This window comes from Leptopilina heterotoma, unplaced genomic scaffold (assembly GCF_015476425.1).
Source record: "Leptopilina heterotoma isolate Lh14 unplaced genomic scaffold, ASM1547642v1 Lhet_38, whole genome shotgun sequence".
Taxonomy (NCBI): domain Eukaryota; kingdom Metazoa; phylum Arthropoda; class Insecta; order Hymenoptera; family Figitidae; genus Leptopilina; species Leptopilina heterotoma.
In genome coordinates, this window is record NW_025111054.1 from 945,704 (window position 1) to 961,259 (window position 15,556).

Sequence of the window (15,556 nt, forward strand, 5' to 3'; positions counted from 1 at the left end):
GTTAATTACTAGTGACAAAAATTAAATTTGACAATTAAAAAAAAATCGTTTCAATCGATTCACAAAAAGATTCACAATTCAGTATTTCCTACTTTTGGAATATAATAAATAATTAATTTTTTATGTTAAATATTTAAATATTATTATACAGTTTTGTAAAAATCAAATATTTCAAAGACAAACTCGTTACCTTCAAAACTTTCTTAATAAAATATATATTAAAAAATTTAACTGATTTCGAAAAAATTTAAATAAAAATTTTTCAAAAAAATAACTTTTTTTTAGAATTTTTAATTCAATTATTTGAATGTTAAATTTTTGAAAATTTTAAATTGAAACCTTTTGAAATTCAAATTTTAATCGAATTTCTATCGAAAACTTGTAAAAATACACCACCAATCTTACTTTCAATATTAATAAAGTCAAAAACTGTAAAATTTAAATACCAACTTTTTTCGACAAAAACTACATTTTAAACAATTAACGCATAAAATTTATTTATAATTTTCTTTTTTTACTTTTTCTCTTAACTACAACTTTTTAAAATTAAATTATTTCCTTTTGTTAAACTTTATCTGTTATAATTATTGATATTTTTCATCTTTTTCTGTAGTCCGCAATTTTCTTTAAATGTTTAATGAAAATTTTTATTACAACGCTACTTTGTTTTAAAATTTCATGAATTTTACGATATACGAAGTAAATTTCAGAAAAAAATTAGTTTGGGTCTTGGAAAAATTCCCTTACAAAAAAAAAATTAACATTTAATATTAAAAATTGTTATTTCCAGAATAATTTTTACTATTTTCAAAGACAATTTTTTCTATAAAGATTAGAAAAATTTACTTTAAAAATATCTACAGAAAATTTTCTCAAAAATAATTTTTAATAACTAATTGTAATTTCAGGCTTCGCACTCGATAATTACTTTTAAAAATGTAGCAAAAAGTAGCTTTAAGACTAAAAAAAAGTAGTAAAAAGTAGCTATCGAAAAATTAAATTTGACGATTAAAAAAAAACTCGATTCAATCGATTCACAAAAATTTTGTCCCTGACTTTTGAAAAATAATAAATAATTAATTTTTTATCATAAATATTTCAATATTATTACAGTTTTACAAGAATGAAAATTATCAAAGGCAAACCATTCTAAAACTATTTTGAAATTTAATTATTTATATAAATTCATTATTATAATGCTTCTAATATTCAATTTTTATCTAAAATTTTTTCTTAAATTCATTTTTAATTCAATTCTTAGAAAGTTCCAAGAGAATTAAATTATTTAAATACAAAAATAATTGACTTCTTTTGTAAAAATTTATTAAAATAGGAGATATTGAAAATAATTGAATTTTAGCGAAGAATTTCATTATTTGGGAAAATAATTGAATTTTTGCAAAAAAAAAAAATTTTTTAATTTTAAAAAATATTGTATTTTTGAGAATAATTTATTTATTTCAATTATTAGCGGAATTAAAGTAGTTTAACTTTAAAAATTTTAACTGAAATTCATTTTTAAATAAATTCTCGTTAAAAAGTTGTACGAATATTTAATTATTAAAATTCACAAATAAATAATGGATTAAATAATTCATTATTTCTTAAAATTGAATTTCTATATAGTATTTCATCAAAATTTTTCGTAAGAATTCAATTATTTTCAAAAATATCAGAATTTTAGCAGAAATTCAAACATTTTAAAAAGTTTTGATAAAACTTTTTTTTGGTAGAAATTCAATTATTTTTAAGACAACTTGAAAAAAATGTCTCGATAAAATTCAATTATTTTTAAAATTTTAATGAGATTTATTCGAAAGAATTCAATTATTATAATCTAGGATTTTAACTGAAATCTATTTTTAAATCAATGTTTATGAGAAAATTCTAACAGAATTCAATTATTTAAATACAAATAAAATACAAATAAATAATTTATTGAAAATTATTTTTTGAAAATACTTAAAAGTTTTTCTAGAATTCTATTAAATTTTTTTTTAATTAATTAAATTCTTTTGGTAAATTTTATGAAAATAGTAGATATTGAACAATTATATATAATAATCGTCGTGATTCCAGATTTCCGGATCTCTGTCCACACTTGAAGTTAGTTATGGTTATTCTTTTGTTTTTTATACGTTTGTTTTGAAAATTAATTTTTGTGGGTTAAGTATTGGCATTTTTTATATTTTTAAATGTCAAATTTTTCAATGTTCATGTTATTATTGTTAAGTGCTGCCAGATTGGAAGAAATATAGTAAAAACTTGAAGTTTGTTTGAAAATGTTGTGAAGGCTGTATATATATCAAGTAATTATGAAAATATTTATAAACATTTAAATAATATAAATAAACCATTTTTTAAAGATAAATTATAATTTTTGTTCTTTACGTTTTTATGATTATAATAATAAATGTAATAATTATTAATTACTAAAGTAATTGTTACTGTTCCATTTATTATTTTGCAAATCAAAAAATATGTTATATTTTCAAATATAAATATTAATTTTTTAATTTCAGATTAACTACATAATTAACTATTCTTGTTTATTATTTTCAAAAATGTTAATAACAGTTTTCGAAAGAATTTAATTATTTAAAAAAAATTTTTTATAAAAATCAAATGACTAATTATTTACAAATTTTTCAATAAAAACTTTGCAAGATTTTAGTCATGTTCAGTGCATTAATTTTTAAAATTAAAAACATTGAAAACTTTTACTTTCAAATTGCGAACAGATTCAAACACAGCAATATTAATTTATTTCTTTATAATTCTTTGTGAAATTTAATTTCATTTATCATATTCTAGAAAAAATCATAACCAAAATCTGAAGAAATTTTTTTGATTAATTTAAAGATTTCTGAAGATAAATAAGAAAATTCTGAAGATTTGTCGTTTCAATCATCTGGCAGTACTGTTATAGTGTTTGATTCAATTTTTAGCTTTACAACTATCATTTACTCTAAAGGTAAATACTTTTCTATAATTTAATGTTAACATTATTTCAATATATTGAAAAAAGTTATTTGATATAATTTACATTCAATTGAATTTTATTTTTATAAATTTCTTAATGCAGAATATTTAGTTTTTTAACTTTTTAATAAATTTTTAACTTGCAAAACTCTAAATAATGTAATTGTTAAAAATATAATATTTATTTTTCATAATTTAAAATTATTAATTATTGTCATAATAATTTAAAATAATTACTATATTATTAAAGACTACAACATAAATTTAAATTATCAAAGTATATTTTATAAAATAGTAATTTAATACAAGTTTTATATTTATATTTTTTATTACATAAAAATATTGTCTAATGTCATGTTTATTTTATGAACTTTTAACGTGTCTTAATTTTCATATGTTTTTAATTAATACGTGATTTATAGAATATTCAACAAATCAATGAAAATATATTGTCTATTTTTTCAATTAAAAATATATTACATCAAATATCTATTCCCAATATTTAAATAATGTTAACATTAAATTATGGACACATACCTGCCGAGTAAATAATAATTATAAAGTTAAAAATTCAATTAAACAACCAATATATAGAATTAAAATGTAGGGGCTATCATACGCCTAAAATTTATCTGAAATTTTTTTTTCTTTGTTTCTAAAAACGAATTTAGAATATTTTTTTTATGCTTCATTATAATATTATATTACATCTTGTAATTAAATAATTAATGCAAGTTATAGTTTGTATTTATACTATAGATATTTTGTTTTCCAAAGAAATTAGAATTAAAAGTTGTTAACTTTATTATTTTTCTATTAATTTAATTTTTTGCAGTTATGGTAGTTTCAAAAGATACGGAATTTTTTGTTTAAAAAGCTAAATGAATAATTATTTTTTTAATTTTTGGAATAATTAAAATTTTCGTAATCAAAATTATTTTGAAAATAAAAGTATAAAATATGTAACAATTTTTGCGAGATTCAATTTTCTTCGTACAACATGAAAGTTTAACAGCAGTAATAGTATTTTAACAAAATTTATAGGATTCACTTAAAATTCGTTTCTAATACGTTAAATATGACATTAAAATTTAGAAATTCAAAATAGAACTTCCATTTGTCTGACTTTCTTCTAATTTATCGGACTCAGTGATTTCTGGGGTGAATTTGGTAAAGTTCTAAAATGATTAATTTCTATGTTGAATTCGTTATTTTGAATTTAGAAAATCTGATGTTAATTTAATTATTTTTTCGTTATGCACGACAAAAAACATTTACCTGGATAAACTACAGATTTCACTTTATTAGCGAAATTTTTCAGTGCTTCAATTAATACTTTAAAAAGTATATTTAAATTAAAATGGCTTTATATTGTTTAAAATAAGCAATGTAAAAGATAAAATTTGCTCAAAAAATAATTTTTCACCTCCTGCTGGTTACCGGCTGTGGCTATTTTTTTATTAATTGTGAATTAAATTAATTTTTATGACCCAGATACTAATTGGAATTTTTCTAGCATGGTGGCCACTAAAAACAGTAAAAAAATTTCCCTGACTTTTTCCCGACTTTCCCTGACCAATATTCTGGGTGTTTTTAACTTGGTTTCTAATGAACAATAATTTAAATAAGAAATATATCTCTCAAATTATTATTAATAACTACTATTCATTTCAAACAGTTGAGAAGGATGTTTTAAGGATTTTTGAATCAATTTGTAGAAGTAGATAAAATTCTTTATTTTTAAAATTAAATCTTTAATCTTAAAGTAGCTGAGACTGCGGCTAAAACTTAAATTTTGAAAAGATGTTTTTTAGTCAATAAATCCGTTTAGATGCAAAAATATATAAATAGATCAATCTTGTATAGGCCAATTGTCCTCACCAACATTTAATAAAAAAGCTTCTAATATTTTAGCGTAAAATAAATGTTTTGCTCTTTTTTCAAAACTTTGATTTTGTAACATTTAACAATTATAAATTTAATAAACTAAAATTTATTTATAAATAAAAAACAAAATTATGGGTTTAATTGTCGTGGGCGGTTTCGTTTTTCGGCCGTGTACTTGCCTAATGACATAAATACACTGAAAAAAAATTTTATTTGCTTCAAATAACTTGAATTATTTGAATCACATTTGTTTAACTCAAATAAATCTTAATTGGATCAATTAAATAATTAATTGATTCTAATAAACGAATTTATTTAATGCAAATAATTAGTTATTTGAAACAATTTATTTATTTATTTCACTCAATTAATTGGATATTTGATATAAATAAAAATTATTTGATATTTATATCTAACTATTTCCGTTAGAAAGATAATGCAATTTGACTGTTTTGGCTGTTTAATATTTAGCCCTAGTCTCCCTCATATAAATTTTTTTTTCTTTTTATAATCTTTACAATTTCCCTGACTAATTAAAAAATTCCCTGACTTTTCCCTGACTTTTCCCTGACCAGTGGCCACCATGTCTAGCCATAGTTCAGGTCCAGTAATGTAAATTCTATTTAAATTGAGACCATTAAGTGAAAGTATTTGAATTTAAAAAAAATTAGAAGTTCGAAGTTCTTAAATCTTTTTTGTAAACTTTAAAGTTTCAAAATAATATAAAATGAAAATTTAATTCTCTATAATTGTTAACTTTTTCCACTTTTAATTATTTCAAACTTTTTGTTAGGTAATAATAATTATTTCTTTAAACATTTTTAAAAATAAAATGGAGTTTAAATTGTTTAAAATAAGCAGTTTGACACAACATTCCCGCGCGCTTGCGCGCGGATAGTTTAGCTAGTATTTAATATTTGCGAAGAATATTATTACTTTTGAAAATAATTGAAATTTTGTAATGGATTTTATTAAAATTTTTGAAAATAATTGAATTTTGCTATTTATTTATAAAGATAATTGAGATGTTGGCCATTTTTTTTTTTAAGATTTTTTGAAAATAATTGAATTTCGGAGAAGAATTTTAATATTTCTAAAGATAATTGAAATTTTGATGAGAATTGTTAAAAATTTTTGAACATAATTGAATTCGTGTGATAAATATTGTTAATTATGAAAATAATTGAAGTTTTGTAATGAATTTTAATAAAATTTTTAAAAATAATTTAATTTTGTCGAAGAATTTTGCTATTTATTTATAAAGATAATTGAAATGTTGACAATGTTTTTTAGATTTTTCGAAAATAATTGAATTTTTGCCAAAAAAAAGTTCTTAAAATTTTGGAAAATAATTGAATCGTTTTAAAGAATTTTATTAAAATTTTCAGGAAAAATTTATTTTATTTAAATTATTAGCGGATTTAAAGTAGTGTAAATTCTAAAATTTTAACTGAATTGCATTTTTTGAGTGAATTTATTTAAAATTTTAAAAAAATTGAATGAAAATTGGATTTTAAATAATTGATTATCTGTGAAAATATTATTTAGAATTTTATTAACATTTGTTTAGAATAATGGAATTTTTTTGTGAAATTTTCTTAAAATAGTAGATAATGAAAATAATTGAATTTCAGCGAAGAATTTCTTTATTTGGAAAAATAATTGAATTCTTGCCAAAAAAATTTTCTTAAAATTTTTGAAAATAATTGAATGGTTTGAAAGAATTTTATTAAAAGTGTTTAAAATTGTTTAAAATGTTTCTGAGAATTCTATTAAAATTTTAATTGAAATTTTTGAGAATAATTTCTTTATTTCAATTATTAGCGTATTTAAAGTTTAAACTATTGTAATTTGTGAAAAAAGTATAGAAAAAAGTATCTTTTAGTGTCAGAAATGTGAAAAAAGTATCAAAATAGTAGCAAATTGTAAAAAAGTAGTGCGAAGTCTGACAATGTCATAATTTCGTATTTTAAATAAAAAAAAAGACTAAATTTATTTCGATGGATGGGTAAAGACTTTAATTTTCAATATTTTAAACAATTTAATGTTGCCTTTGAATAAAAATTACAATTTTTTGTCCATAAGAAATTTTTCTTCAATTTTAGATTTGTTATCTAATTTGTTTTTTATGGATGTAAAATTGTAATTTTTATTACAATGCTCAATAGTCATTATTTGTGAACGAAAATAATTGTGGTAATATTTGCAACTATTACGTGAACATTTTAAAACACTGTTTTTCATTTGAAAAAAATTCAGTACGAGGCCTGAAAATTATTTTGAAAAATTATGGAAAAAAACAAACAAAAACATCTAAATTTAAACTGCGAACAGACATCCGGTTATAGAAGGTTATTAATATAGATTATGGATTTTAAAGATTTTCAGAACGAATACATAACGAATCAAATGTAATTATAGATTTTATTCGTAGTATAATGTGAGAATAGAGACAAACAGTAAAATTTGTCGATGAGTCAATGCTAATGAAAAGTATGAATGACGTTTTTTGCAGTAATAAATAATACATTTTTGCTGACTTATTATTATTATTGTAAACGAATGTCATTTGAATTACAATTGGTTGCGCATTTTCTGAAATTATTTTTTTCGATTCATGGATATTTTGTTTTACTTTTTAAAAAAGGAATTTGAAACAATTTTCAGGATTATTTTTTATTTTCTTTTATATTTTTCAGAAATTTTCTTATTTCATTTTTAAATGAATTATTATGATTCAATTTCAAAAAATCGCGAAAAGTCACTTTCTCATATTTTTAATTTTTAAAATGTCAATAAAAGGATTATTAATAAAAATATGACTTACAAATTATTTAATGAATAATAATTTTCATAAACAGATGAACTTCAAAAGGTTTTAATTATTTAAAATTTTAGAAAATTTCAATTTTCATTTAATTTTAATTTAATTAGAAATTTTAAAGAACTTAGAATTTTGAAAAATTTTAATAATTCAAATTCTTCTGAAATTAGTTCAATTTTTCAATACAAATATATTTAATTAATTATTAAAAATCATGGATTTATAGAAGAGTTTTAGTTAAAAGCACCAAAAGAAATTGAATTTTGGAAAAGTTATAAATGATTGCAGAAATTCAATTATTTTCAAAAGTAATAAAATTCTTGGCAAAAATTAAATTATGTTCAAAAATTTTTTTAAAATACTCGGCAAAATTTCAATTATTCTTAAAAATTTTATTAAAATTCGTCAAAAGAATTCAGTTACTTTAAAAAGTTGTTGATAAAATTCTTTATGAGAATTCAATTATTGAATAAATTATTTATTTGAATTTTATTTGTATTTAAATAATTGAATTCTCGTAGAATTTTCTAATAAAAATTGATTTTCATTTCATAAAATTTCAGTTCAAATTTTAGATAATACTTGAATATTAAAAGCAGTATAGCGCGAATTTGAGAAATAATTGAATTTTGAAAAAGTTTTAAATTAAAATCTTTGAAAATTTTAATTTTTCGTATTTTTTACTAACAATTCTGTAGAATTAATTTTTTTGAAAAAGTTTATTTGAAGTTTTTATTTTCTAATATATATTTAATTGGAGAATTTCCGAATAGTCAAAATTTCGTAAAATTGAATTTTAAATAAAAGGATTTGAAAATTCTCAAAGAGCTTTTTGGAAAATTATTAAAAATAATTGATGTAAAGTAAAATTTTAGTTAAAAATTCTAAAAAATAAGAATTAAATTAAAATAAAATGATGAAAATAATTTTGAAGAAGTTACAGTTACAATGTTCTTATGATATAGATTTTATTTTATAAATAAATAAATATCTGAATTTGGTTTAAAATTTTTTGTTTATTGCAATTCATTATTTTTATTTTTATTTGGAAATTTTATTACCCATGGTTAAAGTTTGCTTTTACTAATTTGAACAGGTTAAAAGCTTTTTAACTGTCCCCTGCAATATATATATATTTTTTAATTTAACATGAGCTTTGCGTTTATACTATTTTTGAAAGAACATAAAAAAAAATTTAAATATAAAAATCAATAACTGTTAAATTAAAATTTCATTTTAGTTTATTTTTAAACAAAATTTTAATTTCTATAATTTTAAGGATTTGTTATATTTTTTGCCAGGCTCCAGAAGCAATTTTTTCTTTTGCTAATAGTTTATTTTAATACTAAAAGTCATTTAAAAATAATTGCAAGAGTAACCAAGGCAGGGAAAGTACTGATTTCGGTTTTTTTTATAATTATTTATTTAAAAGTCCAGGAGTTTTGGAAAATCAATGACAAAAAATCGAAATCACTGCTTTTTTCGCTAAGAATTGAAATAAAGAAATTATTCTCAAAAATTTTGATAGAAAATTCTTAGAAACATTTTAAACAATTTTAATATGAAATTCTTTAAAACGATTCAATTATTTTAAAAAATTTTAAGAAAATTTTTTTATCAAGAATTCAATTATTTTTCCAAATAAAGAAATTCTTCGCTAAAATTCAATTATTTTCATTATTTACTATTTTAATAAATTTTCACAAAAAAATTCCATTATTTTAAACAAATGTTAATAAAATTCTAAATAATATTTTCACAGATAATCAATTATTTAAAATGCAATTTTCATTCAATTTTTTTAAAATTGTAAATAAATTCACTCAAAAAATGCAATTCAGTTAAAATTTTAGAATTTACACTACTTTAAATCCGCTAATAATTCAAATAAAGTAAATTTTTCCCGAAAATTTTAATAAAATTCTTTGAAACGATTCAATTATTTTCCAAAATTTTAAGAACTTTTTTTTGGCAAAAATTCAATTATTTTCAAAAAATCTAAAAAACATTGTCAACATTTCAATTATCTTTATAAATAAATAGCAAAATTCTTCGACAAAATTAAATTATTTTTAAAAATTTTATTAAAATTCATTACAAAATTTCAATTATTTTCATAATTAACAATATTTATCACACGAATTCAATTATGTTCAAAATTGTTTAACAATTCTCATCAAAATTTCAATTATCTTTAGAAATATTAAAATTCTTCTCCGAAATTCAATTATTTTCAAAAAATTTTTAAAAAAATGGCCAACATCTCAATTATCTTTATAAATAAATAGCAAAATTCAATTATTTTCAAAAATTTTAATAAAATCCATTGCAAAATTTCAATTATTTTCCAAAGTAATAATATTCTTCGCAAATATTAAATATTGTTCAATATCTAATATTTTCATAAAATTTACCAAAAGAATTTAATTAATTAAAAAAAAATTTAATAAAATTCTAGAAAAACTTTTAAGTATTTTCAAAAAATAATTTTCAATAAATTATTTATTTGTATTTTATTTGTATTCAAATAATTGAATTCTGGTAGAATTTTCTCATAAACATTGATTTAAAAATAGATTTCAGTTAAAATCTTAGATTATAATAATTGAATTCTTTCGAAGAAATTTCATTAAAATTTTAAAAATAATTGAATTTTATCGAGACATTTTTTTTATAATTGTCTTAAAAATAATTGAATTTCTACCAAAAAAAAGTTTTATCAAAACTTTTTAAAATGTTTTGAATTTCTGCTAAAATTCTGATATTTTTGAAAATAATTGAATTCTTGCAAAAATTTTATTAAGACTTTTAAAAATAATTAAATGTCTGCAAAGATTTTTATTATTTTACGAATATATTTAAATTCTTGGGAAAAATTTTATTAAAATTTCTGAACTTAATTGAAGATCTGCTAAGAATTTTGTTATTTTTAATTTATGCCAAAAATTTTATTAAAATTTTTTTTAAATAATTGAATTCCGGTTAATTTTTTACAAGAATTTAATTATTTTTGAAAAAATTTTGATAAAATTCTTCGCAAGAATTCAATTATTTTCGAATAAATAATAAAATTCAATGCAGAATTTCAATTATTTTATTTATTTTATTTATTTTTAATACAATTTTAATCAAATTTCTCGAAAAATGTAATTATTCTTAAAAATTTCATTAAAATTCGTTGATAGGATTCAATAATTTGAAAATTTGTTGATAACGATTTTTTATGGGAATTGAATTTTAAGAAACGTTCATTTAATAAATTATTTATTTGCATTTTTACATTTAAATTTGTATTTAAATAGTTGAATTCTAGTAGAAGTTTCGAATAAAAATTGATTTTCATTTCATAAAAATGAATTTCAGTTCAACTTTTAGATAATAGAATATTAAAAGCAATATAGCGTGAATTATTTGGAAATAATTGAATTTTGAAATTAATTTTTTCGAAAAAGTTTAATTGATTTTTTTAAATATTATTTTTTGGTTCTATTTTCTAATATTTATTTCATTGAAATTTCGGAAAATTGAATATTGTAAAGAAATTAATTTGAAAATTGTCAAAGAACTTTTTTCGAAAATTTAAAAAAATAATCGAAGAATTTTAGTTTTAAATTCTTAAAAATAAAAATTGAATTGATAATGATTTTAATTATTATAAATTATTTTTATTAATAATTATTATTAATTATTATTAATTATTATAAAACATGAAGAAATCGATGACTTCGAGTCGATGACTCGGAGTTATCGATTTCTTCATGTTTTATAGAATTATGAAAAATTGAATTTCTAGTTTTAAGTAAAATTTTCTCTTATTTGATTCGGCCTGATTCTATTTTTGTCAGTTGGTCCGTAAATGGTCCGTAATTTTTAATTTTTGCTCCGTAAAGTCCGTATTTTTGAATACTTTCACTGCTTCGAGCCCTGGTCTGTACTTTTTACTACTTTTTTTAGTCTTAAAGTTACTTTTTCCTATTTTTTTAAAAGTAATTATCAAGTGCAAAGCCTTAGCTTCAGAAAAAATTTTTCTCGAATAAACTTAATAAACGGTAACTTCCGTTTCATAATATATATGTAAAAAGCCTAAATTAAAAAAATAAACATTAAATAAAAGTAATAAATTGAAATTATTAGTTGGAATTAAGGGAAAATGAAATAGTAGGTACATGTGAATGTTAATCGATGATTATGTTATCAGATTATAGTTATGGATGATCCCACCCGCTTCCTCCTTTTCACCCTTGTGTGATACAATTCACCGGTCTATACTTGGTACGCGTGCGCTTTAACAAAATATCCGTGACATCAGATTTCACCCCCCCCCCCACCCCCCTCTCCTCTCGACACATTCAACTGTAAAAGAGGGCTCAAGTTTGGCAACTTATTCCCGTCCAGGGCTCAATTCGCTCGACCTGACCTCTCGCACTTCATCATCCGTCGATAATGTCGTACTTTCTTCACTTGTTCATTAAACACAATAGAATTTAGTTACGAAATTCTTTGAAACAAATAAAAAATAATAAATTTCGATCGATTTATAATTTTTTTGTTTTTTCTATATAGTAAAGTGGGTTTTGGTTAAAGAACTGTTCCGGCAGATGAATAGGGCGAGAACTAATCGTTGAGAGTTGGTAAGAGGAAGAAGAAGAAGTGAGTGAGAGAAGACAATATAAACAAGTCTGGAATAGCCATAGGGACGATGGCAAAAGCCACAATCAATAGAGTTTCGAGGGATAGACAGGGATGGAATGGGATAGGTTTCTCTCAACACAAGCACAACCGCCGTCATCGTCACCCGACCCCGTATTGAGCTTTGCGGCGCTTGCGTGACTCCTGCTTTGCTCTTGCTTGTTGCCGACCTCCCCACCTCTTCTTTTTTTTCCTTTAAATCCGCTCGACGCGACCACGACGCTTTCGATTCGATTGAGGATTCAGACTAGGTTTCTGCGTTTGTTTGCGTGCGTCAACCGTTATTGCAAATAACTACACCACCACCATACCACCACCCACTCCCTTCTTCTGCCTATACAATATGCCCATCAATAACTCGTTCCGTTATCTTTCGCTAATTCAATTATTAACAGCTACCGAATTCCCGCACTACTCGCCTTTTTGCATTCAAATTCTTCATATTTTCTACTTTTTAAATTCTTGACAGTTACTTTCTTTTTTCTTGATACATTATATTTCACCTAAAGCAGGGAAACTCGAATTGGGTGGGTAAATTTGCTTAAAGTCCGGAAAAGTCAGTTTTAAAAAAAAAAAAAAAAAGATCCGCAATTTGATTGAGAAAAGACGAAAAAATCGTAAATTCTACGATATAATTTGGAGAATTTTAGAGAACTTAAAAAAAATACAATTATTTTCAAAAGTAATAAAATTCTTCGCAGAAATTCAATAATTTAAAAAAAATTTAACGAATATCTCGTCAAGAATTCAATTATCTTTGCAAGTAGCAAAATTTTTCGCCAAAAAATTCAATATATTCGAAAATTTCAATTATGTTGAAAAGTTTTCACAATTCAAAAAATTTTCAATAGTCACAATTTTCATAAAATTTAACAAAGATTTAATTATTGAAAAAACTTGTTGATACAATTCTACGAAAAGATTCAATTATTTTCATAAATGATAAAATTTCATTTCGGAATTCAATTATTTTCATTGCAGAATTTCAAATATTTTTAATAAAATTTTAAATAAATTCCTCGAAAAATGCAATTCTTTTTAGAAAATTTTATAAAAACTTAACGAAATAATTCAATTTTTGATAAACATTCAATTATTCCAAAAAATAATAAAATTAAAAATAATACAATTTGTTGCAATAATTCAAATATTTTCATAAATAACTTTTAATTCGTCGGAGAAAATCAAATATTTATTTAATTTAAAAAAATTTTCAAGTAATTCTGCAAAAGAATTCAATTATCTTGATAACCAACAAAATTCTCCCCATAAAATCAATTATTTTAAGGATTTTTAATTAAATTCTTTTCCAAAATTCAATTATTTTGATAAATATCAAAATTCTTCTCAAGAATTTAATTATTGTCAAAAATTTTAATTAAATTCTTGGCAAAATTTCAATTCTTTTTATAAATAGCAAAATTTTTCGCCAAAAATTCAATTATTTTCAAAAATTTTAATAAAATTGTTTGCAACATTTCAATTATTTTTAAAAGTTTTTCACAATTCAATGTTTTTAAATATTTTCTATTTTCATAAAATTTATCAACAGATTTAATTATAGAAAAAACTTGTTGATACAATTCTACGAAAAGATTCAATTATTTTCATAAATAATAAAATTTCATTTACGAATTCAATTATTTTCATCGCAGAATTTCAAATATTTTTAATACAATTTAAAATAAATTCCTTGAAAAATGCAATTATTATTAAAAATTTTATTAAAACTTGAGGAAAGAATTAAATTTTAAGAAACATTCAATTACTCAATAAAACAATAAAATTCGTAGCAATAATTCAAATATTTTCATAAATAACATTTAATTCGTCGCAGAAAATCAATTATTTTCAAAAAATTTGAAGTAATTTTGCAAAATAATTCAATTTGCTTGATAAACAACAAAATCGCATAAATTCTTCCCATAAATTAATTATTCTAAGGAATTTTAATAAAATTCTTTTCCAAAATTCAATTATTTTGATAACCACCAAATTCTCCTTATAAAATCAATTATTTCAAGGAATTTTAATAAAAATTTTTTCCAAAATTCAATTATTTTGATAAACATCAAAATTCTTCTTAAGAATTCAATTATTGTCAGAAATTTTAGTTAAATTCTTGGCAAAATTTCAATTATTTAAACAAAATTTAATAAAATACTTTGCACGAATTCAATTATTTTTATAAATTTTAATGAATATCTCGTCGAGAATTCAATTATTTTTATAAATAGCAAAATTGTTCGACATAAATTCAATTATTTTCAGAAATTTTTAAGTAATTTTGCAAAATAATTCAATTAGCTTGATAAACAACAAAATCGCATAAATTCTCCCCATAAAATCAATTATTCTAAGGAATTTTAATAAAATTCTTTTCCTTGAAAAATGCAATTATTATTAAAAAGTTTATTAAAACTCGAGGAAAGAATTCAATTTTTAATAAACATTCAATTATTTCAAAAAATAATAAAATCCATTGCAATAATTCGAATATTTTCATAAATAACTTTTAATTCGTTGCAGAAAATCAATTATTTATGTATTTATTTTCAAAAATTTTTAAGTAATTCTGCAAAAGAATTCAATTATCTTGATAACCAACAAAATTCTCCCCATAAAATCAATTATTTTAAGGATTTTTAATTAAATTCTTCTCCATAATTCAATGATTCTTAATATCTACTATTTTATTAAAATTTTCCAAAAAAATTTAATTATTTAAAAAAAAATTTAATAAAATTCTACGCAAACATTTAATTATTTTCATAAAATAATAAAAATTTCACAGGAGTTCAATTATTTACAAATTTTTTTATAAATTTCTTCCCGATAATTCAATTATTTTTATAAATAATAAAATTTATTCAGGGATTCAATTATTTTCGTACATAATAAAATTCTTTTTAGGAATTTAAATTTTTCCATAAACTAATAATCTCATTGCAGAATTTCAATTATAATTATAATTATATAATCATAATTCAATTATAATTTAAAATTTTTAGAAAATCTATTTGAAATTAAACAACTCATAAAGAATTGTTATGAAACATGAAGAAATCGATCATTCAGAGTCTTCGACTCGGAGCAATCGATGTCTTTTTGTTTTATAATAATTAAAGATGACCAAGTGATAAAATCATTATTTTATATTATAAGACTTTATAA

General features: G+C 20.5%; 1 protein-coding gene across 9 annotated transcripts in view; it reads left to right on the forward strand.

Moving 5' to 3' along the window:
• The window catches only part of LOC122505934 (AT-rich interactive domain-containing protein 2-like), a 131,726-nt gene that overhangs the window by 57,415 nt on the left and 58,755 nt on the right, over window positions 1–15,556 (forward strand). The gene's annotated exons all lie outside the window — the stretch shown is intronic.